At 47.4% G+C, this 7,168-nt stretch overlaps 1 long non-coding RNA gene across 1 annotated transcript; it reads right to left on the bottom strand.

The window, feature by feature from the left end:
* Positions 1 to 469: 469 nt before the first annotated feature.
* On the bottom strand, positions 470 to 4,050 carry LOC132503991 (uncharacterized). Its single transcript, XR_009534695.1, has 3 exons — positions 4,008 to 4,050; positions 2,870 to 3,028; positions 470 to 994 (listed from the first exon to the last, which is right to left on the bottom strand). It is a non-coding gene; the product is annotated as an uncharacterized LOC132503991 (long non-coding RNA).
* Between the last annotated feature and the right edge of the window lie 3,118 nt (positions 4,051 to 7,168).

The raw sequence follows: 7,168 nt of genomic DNA, 5'->3' as shown, positions 1-7,168 counted from the left end.
ACCCGTGCCCAGAACTGAATTTAAGAGGTCCAATCTTGGGTCAGACAAATCCATCATCCCTGAAGACAGACAAAAGCTCTGTGTTCTGGACAGCCAGACAACCTGAATTTGGGGGGTGTGGCCTTCACTGCTATATAATTTTGGCTTGGAGGTTTATTATTTGTTTGTTTACTTAATTATTTAATTATTTCTTATGGGATTTCTCCATGTAGGTACAGTCTTGCTGAGACCTCCTAAGCTCTTTATTTGGAAAAGAAAAGATCCTTTTTTTTTTTTTTTTAAGAGAGAGTAGAGAGGTTTATAATCACTTCAGATGGGAGACTAGAACTGCTGAATAGAGAACTGTGTTTGGAGGAGATCAGCTGGGAATGAGATGAAGCACAGTGAAGAGCAGCAGATGGTTTCTAAACTGACAAAGCAAAGAGCTTTCTCTTTACTCCAGTTCTAAATTCTTTAGAATCCTGGAATCTCCACACTGAAAGAGACCTCCGAAGTCACCTGGTCTTTCCTCCGTCCTTGGCAATTGTCACCCACTGCCTGTTTCCCGGGGCAGTCAACTCTATATTCTTATAACTCGGTTGAAAAAAATCTTCTGAAATTCTTAGCATGAGCTGAAATCAGCCTCCCCGTAACTTCCATCCACCAGTCACAGGTTTGTTCTCAGGAAGCCCGTGCAGAGAAGAAAGTATCAACTTTAGTCCAAGTTAGCTTGGACTACACCATTCGCAGCAGCTACCGTGTCATCTTCTCTTCTGGATAATACCCCTAGTTCTTTTAACCACTCCTCATTTTCAGTCATTTCCAGACCCTTCACCCTCCTGGCCACTCGCCTCTGGATGCTTTCCAAGCTGTCAGCTTACATTTTACACTGTGACTGGGACTCTGTGCTGATGTTCCTAGATTCTCTGTTGATCCGCTGACAGATGTAGGGACATCCTGAAACTGCAAAGCCGCATGCAGGTGTCTCACCAGAAACTGGTTACAGGGACACGTCCTGTCATCAAGAACAATCTTGGAGTAGCTGGCAAACACTATGGCATGTTTTCTACCATGAGAACCACATGCTACATATCTTTAAATGTGTCTCTAGAGAATCAGAGTATAGTTGGAAGTGATTTATTTTTCCTCCAATGAACGCTTAGTATCAATCTTCTAGGATCCTATCTCTGATCATAGAAGAAAGGCTTTGGAGCTGTGACAATAGATGGCCCAGTCTCTAACCTCAAGGAGATTAAATGGAATGCTCTACAAAAGCTTAATTGGCCCAGGTGTGCTAGCTCTAAGCAACTTTGGAAGAATTCTGCTTATGATTAAAAAAAAAAGCATGGTCATAGATGATTGGAGATGGAAGGAATCTCAGGAAGCTTGAATTGATGTCCCTTGGTTTATTGATGTGTAAACTGAGCTCCAGAATTTGTAGCTCATCCACCTACCCATCTATCCTTCCATCCATCCACACAACAAATGGATTTATTTAGCAGCCACAATTTGCAAGGTAATATATTTGGGGGGGGTCCAAAATGAACAACAATACCAGATAAGGAGTGGGAAGTAACCTCGCTGGTGTATGGATAAAGAGCTCTTATTGAATGATCTGGCCAAGGTAATCCAGTTGGTTGGCATCAGAGCCAGGAATAGAAACCAGGTCTTCTGACATCTGGCACAGGGCTTTTCCCAAAGCACATGCTATCACTAGTAAATGACTAGATGGTAGGTGATAGAGCATCTGTTCTATTTCAGGGGACTGCATCCTAATGGAATCCTATTTAGACATTTCAGGCATTATGTCTGTAATTGGTGAATGTGCTGGTTGCACAGAATGCTTCACCACTGAAAAGCACGATGCAGAAGCTAGAGACAAAAACTAGTCCTGTCCATCTTCCAGAAGCATAGACAATCCCTCCTTAGCCCCTTCATTCATGACTCCCCCTTGCCAACAGTTTACCAAAATTCTCCCCCAGGATCCACCAGAGAGCAAATCCAAATTGTTTTCCTTAGCTTTCCTGCTCTTTGAGCTCCACAAGATTGGATGTTATTGGCTTTCCTGAAACATCCTCCTCCCTTGGTTCCCAGATGCTTCTCTCTCCACTCTCCCCTTGCTGACTGTCCCTTGTCAGTCCCTTACCCATGAACATTTTCAGATATATTACCTTGTACATTATAGCTTCAGAATAAATACATTTGTTGAGTGGGATGGATGGATGGATGGCCAGGTGAATGAATGACAAATTCTGGAGCCCAGTTTGCCCATTTATAAACCAAGCAATATTAATTCAAGCTTCCTAAGGTTCCTCATTCTTCATATTTTGCCATAATGTCTCTCCTTTGAGGACTGACTCATTCATAGTACCTCTGCTATCATCTCTATGTATGAAGCTTCCAAATCTACATCCCCACCTTGACAAGTATCCCTTGTTCCACTTGGCTCTCCTTCTGTTGCTTCAAACTCAATAGGTCTCAAATCAAGCCATCCTTGCCTGATCCCCACTATACTCCATGCCAAACATCCATCTCCTTTCCACCACCCTAACCAGCAGCCCTCCCTTCCAGACTCATTCTCTTAGTTCACCAGGTTCAAAACATTGAGATAAAATTTAGTTTTCCTCTCCTGTTAAATAAGACAGTCACCTACAGAAAGTCATTAGATATTCTTCTCTCAAATCAGTTTAATTTTATCTATCCATCTACCCATGAATCCATCTTTCATCCTTTGAGAACATCCCAGCTTACTCTGGGATGACTAGGTCATGTTTCAGGGAAGCCGGATCCCTGTCCTGCAAGCTCGGAGTAACGTCACATCTCAGCCAGAGTTGCTGGTATATGCATCCCCCAGGTGTTTAAGCTATGCCCAGCCAGATGCTCCACTCACCTTCTTTTCACCCTTGAGTACAAGTCCAAGGCCAAGAGCACGTGCAGGGCCACCCTGGCACACCAAGATGCCTCTCCATCAGGAAGTCTTGCTGGAGAGCAAATGGCCCTCTTACTCCTCTGGGAGGGGAGCCTCTCCAATGGCACAATGGGCCATAACCTGAAATCAGACCTTATTCTATAATAGGCAGCTGGGAGCTCAGGGCTCCCCAGAGTTGAGCAGTGACCCCTCTAGTGCAGCCCACTCCCAACTCCTTCCCTCCTTAGCCTCATTTCCCCACCACCCACTTCTGCTCCAAATGCCAGTATCAAGCCCTCCTCTATGACTGTTTGCAAAGAGGGGGAGGGATGAAGGGGGCTGTATGTTAGTCAAACATCTTTAACCTCCCCAAGAGCATAGATGCAAATGTCCAGGAGAAACCCACTTTGGAGCAGTGTTGGGGCACACAGAGCGGCTAGGATCCAGGCATGACGTCCCAGGTACCCATGTAAAGATATTGTCAGTCTGACCACAGATACCTGCATCCAGATTTATAGACTCACAGGAAATTGGAGCTTCAAGGGCCCTCAGCAACCAATCAATGCAATTCCCCCTTGTGCAGATGGGAAGACCAAGGCTCAATGACTTTCCAAGGTGGCTCAGTGACTTTCCAAGTTCACTCAGTGAGGCACAGACAGAGCTGGAGCTAGAAGGCAGAGGGCCAGTCCAGTAGGCAGGATAGTGACGGCAAGCTACCCTGTCACTGAGATAAGACCCCACAGCAGCTGGGGGTTCTGGGTTCTGCCCCTTAAACTTTGAGTAAAAAGGGTTCTGTTAGTGGAGGCAGGTGGATGGTGTGAGCCCAGAAAGGCAGTAGAGAAGTGGGGTGTGGGTCTGAGCGGGGTGGGAGCACGTCCAGTGAGGGGTGACCCATGCTCGGCCTGGGAGCCCAGCACAGCGGGAGAGGCAGGGAACGGCCCCGCAAGGACTTGAACTTCATGTTCCCCACCAGGGCCCTGATCACCTGGGGAGCCAGCCAATTTCACAGAAGGACCCCCTTCCTGCCCTCTCTGCCTACTCACGGGGTTGGCTGGCCAAGAGGCAGCCCTTCCACCCACGGCTCCCATGGCTGCCGGGGACTCAGGCACCCCGGACTCACCTCACCCCTCATGTCCAGACGTGCTCGGGATGCACGCTGTCTTTGCCAAGGGCCCTCAGAGATTCAGACTATCCACATCCACTTCCAGGGACTGAGGCTCCCGGGGTACTGAAAAATAAAGAAATGCCAAACAGGGTTACAAAAATTGAGTTGTGTTAAAAACATTTCCTGTGAACAAATTAACACTCTTTACACACACACACACACACACCCCAAACATAATGCAACATAATCGTGCTATTCACAAAATAGTCATAGAAATTATACAAACATTCAGAGGCCCCCTTGGCAACGTGGCCCAGCAATGAACATGGATTTAAAGTTGTATGGTGAAGGTCTCCTTCAGCAAATCTCTGACTGGATGTGAAACCTCCCTCAAAGGTAAGTAACATCTGAGGTCGAGACACGGACCAAACGCCTCTTGTGTCTGAGCCCCAGTCCCTCAGCCAGCTCCATCCTGAGGTGTGCAGTTGACAGACTCTACCTGAAGGTGAGCCGCAGCCCCTCAGGGACTGGGCCTATACTGGCTGCCTGTCACACTCACATCCACACGCAGCCCCAAGCCTGCACCTCAGGGAGAGAGGGAGGGACACCAGGCTGCCCCCAGGGACAGCGCAGGAGCCTGGGCTGCCGGTGGGCAGCCGGGCCTGGCTGAATGAGGCCTTTTCATAACACACCACCCAAGAGGGGGATGTAATCCCTCCCTAGCCACACAGAGCCCTCTCAACCCAGGCAGCACAGTGCACTGTTCACACAGCTCAGGAAACAAAATAAATATATTCTCCCCCAAAGACCCCACAATGGGGCTTTTTCATGGCAGAGAATCAGTAACAGCCCCCTCTCTCCACGCGGCCGACAGCCTACTGGTCCCTATAGCCTTTGCCTGACCCTTTCTAGACTCAGGGTCCACCTGGCCCAGCCCAGGCCTTCCTGCCCACTTTCTGTCAAGGTCTTGTACGGACAGTGGCCCCAAGGGTAGGTATTGGGCACAGTCTGCAAGCATCCAGGGAAAGGAAGGAGGCAGGAGCGGGACCTAACATTTGTTGATTTCCTACTATGTGTCAGGCAGGCAAGAGACTCAGTGAGGACACCCCTTCTTGATGGATTAAAGCCGCCCGCAGATTAGATTGCACAGGGCTGAGGAGGGGGGCAGCTACCAAGGTTACCCTTGAGATTCCTGGTCAACCATGCAAAGATCCAGGCCAAACTACATAGTTGGGGGAGCCACCCAGTGTTCTCTGACCCCTCCATCACACGAGGCCCCGAACTATCCCATGCCCGCATGTCCTATGGGAGGCTCACTTTCAGGGGGATGTCAACCAGCCCTGAAAAGACTTCTCTGGTACTTTGCCCCACTCCCCAGTCACAGCTAAACCAAATCATCTGTGACTCCCCAACATGTTCACCTGCCTTGGATGGTGCACTTCCCTCTGTCTGGAATGCCATCTTCCTTTCCACTCTCCTCTCTCTAAAATCATGGGGAATAGTAAAAATAAATAGATAACATTCAGTGAGTGTTTACTCTGGGCCAAGCGCTTATTGGAACGCAAGCATCACCTCCTACAGGAAGCCTTCCCTGACTTTACCCAGCATTGTGACCATCTGTCTAAGAGTCTCTCTCCCCAACTGAATGGGGAGGGCCTAGAGGTCAGGGCCATGCACCCCATCTCTGAGTGCCCGGTTCCTTTCCCAGAGGTGACCCCTAAAGGTTGGGTGAGTGTGGTGCCTGTACAGCACCTCATACTAGTACAAGCCCTGAGCCACAGAGTATAATGGCTCTTGTCTAGGAGTCAGCATCCCAGCTGTGAGGCCTGGGCAAATAATTTAACCATCTAAGCTCTATTTTTTGCTTTGTTTGTATTTTTGTTGTTGTTGTTGTTGTTTTTAGTTTTTAATTTCAAGCACAGAGAGTTGGGTTAATTCCATCCTTTAGCTCAAGGTATATGATCACCATTAGTTAATGCAAGGCCCCTTCTTATTTTATTTCTTTTTTATAGCTTTAATTGACATAGAATAATATTTAAAGTGTGCAGTTTGATGAGTTTTGGCATGTTCACGCACCCGAAGAACCATCACTGTGATCCAGGTAATGAACAAATTCATCACCCCCACAAGCCACAAGTTTCTCTGTGCCCTTTGGTAATCTCTCCCTCCCTCCTCTCCCCTCCTCCTATCCCCAACTCTGGGGGCAACGACTCATCTGCTTTCTGTCATTATAGATTAGCTTGTGTTTTCTAGAAATGTATATAAATGGAATCATACTGTCTGGATTTTGTCATTCAGCATAATTATTTTGCACATCATCCATATTGTTGTGTGTATCAATGGTTTTTCCTCTTTAACTGTTGAGTAGCATTCTACTATATGGTTATAGTACAATTTGTTCGTCCATTTATCTGTTGATGTACATTGGAGTTGTTCCCAGTTTTTGGTTATTACAAATAAAGCTTCTGTGAACATGTATATAGAAAACTTTGTGTGGACATATACTTTCTTTTTTTTTTTTTTTTTTTGCGGTACGTGGGCCTCTCACTGCTGCGGCCTCTCCTGCCGCGGAGCACAGGCTCCCGACGCGCAGGCTCAGTGGCCATGGCCCACAGGCCCAGCCACTCCGCGGCACGCGGGATCCTCCCAGACCGGGGCACGAACCCGTGTCCCCTGCATCGGCAGGCGGACTCCCAACTACTGCGCCACCAGGGAAGCCCCGACATATACTTTCATTTCTCTCTCGAAGTAGAATGGCTGGGTCATATTTTATTTTATTTTTCTCCTTCATTCCCGATCTTTACTCTCACTCTCCCTTAAGCACCCACTCTGATATTCAACGTATTCCCTTAACTATGAACATATCCTCATAAAATGCTCAGAGCTGTCATGTGTGCGGTTGGGGGGAGTTAACTTATGTACATAGTACTATACTGTAAATCTAGTTGTTTCTTGTTTCACTTGATCTTATTTTTTGAGCTCCATTATGCCTATTCTGCAGTTAGAAGTTTGCTGCTTCTAACTACTGTGCGACATTCATAGTGTGTCCCCACCACCTTACTTATCCCTCCCTTTGATGAACACCAAGGTTGCGCCCAACGCAGCACTCCCATAAATAATGTCATGGTGAACATGTCATCCTTCCAGTCCCCTTGCCAATCTGCACAAGCACTGAG

Source organism: Lagenorhynchus albirostris, chromosome 1, assembly GCF_949774975.1.
Source record: "Lagenorhynchus albirostris chromosome 1, mLagAlb1.1, whole genome shotgun sequence".
NCBI lineage: Eukaryota > Metazoa > Chordata > Mammalia > Artiodactyla > Delphinidae > Lagenorhynchus > Lagenorhynchus albirostris.
The sequence above is the reverse complement of the archived record's forward strand: the minus strand, read 5'-3'. Positions and strand labels throughout refer to the sequence as shown.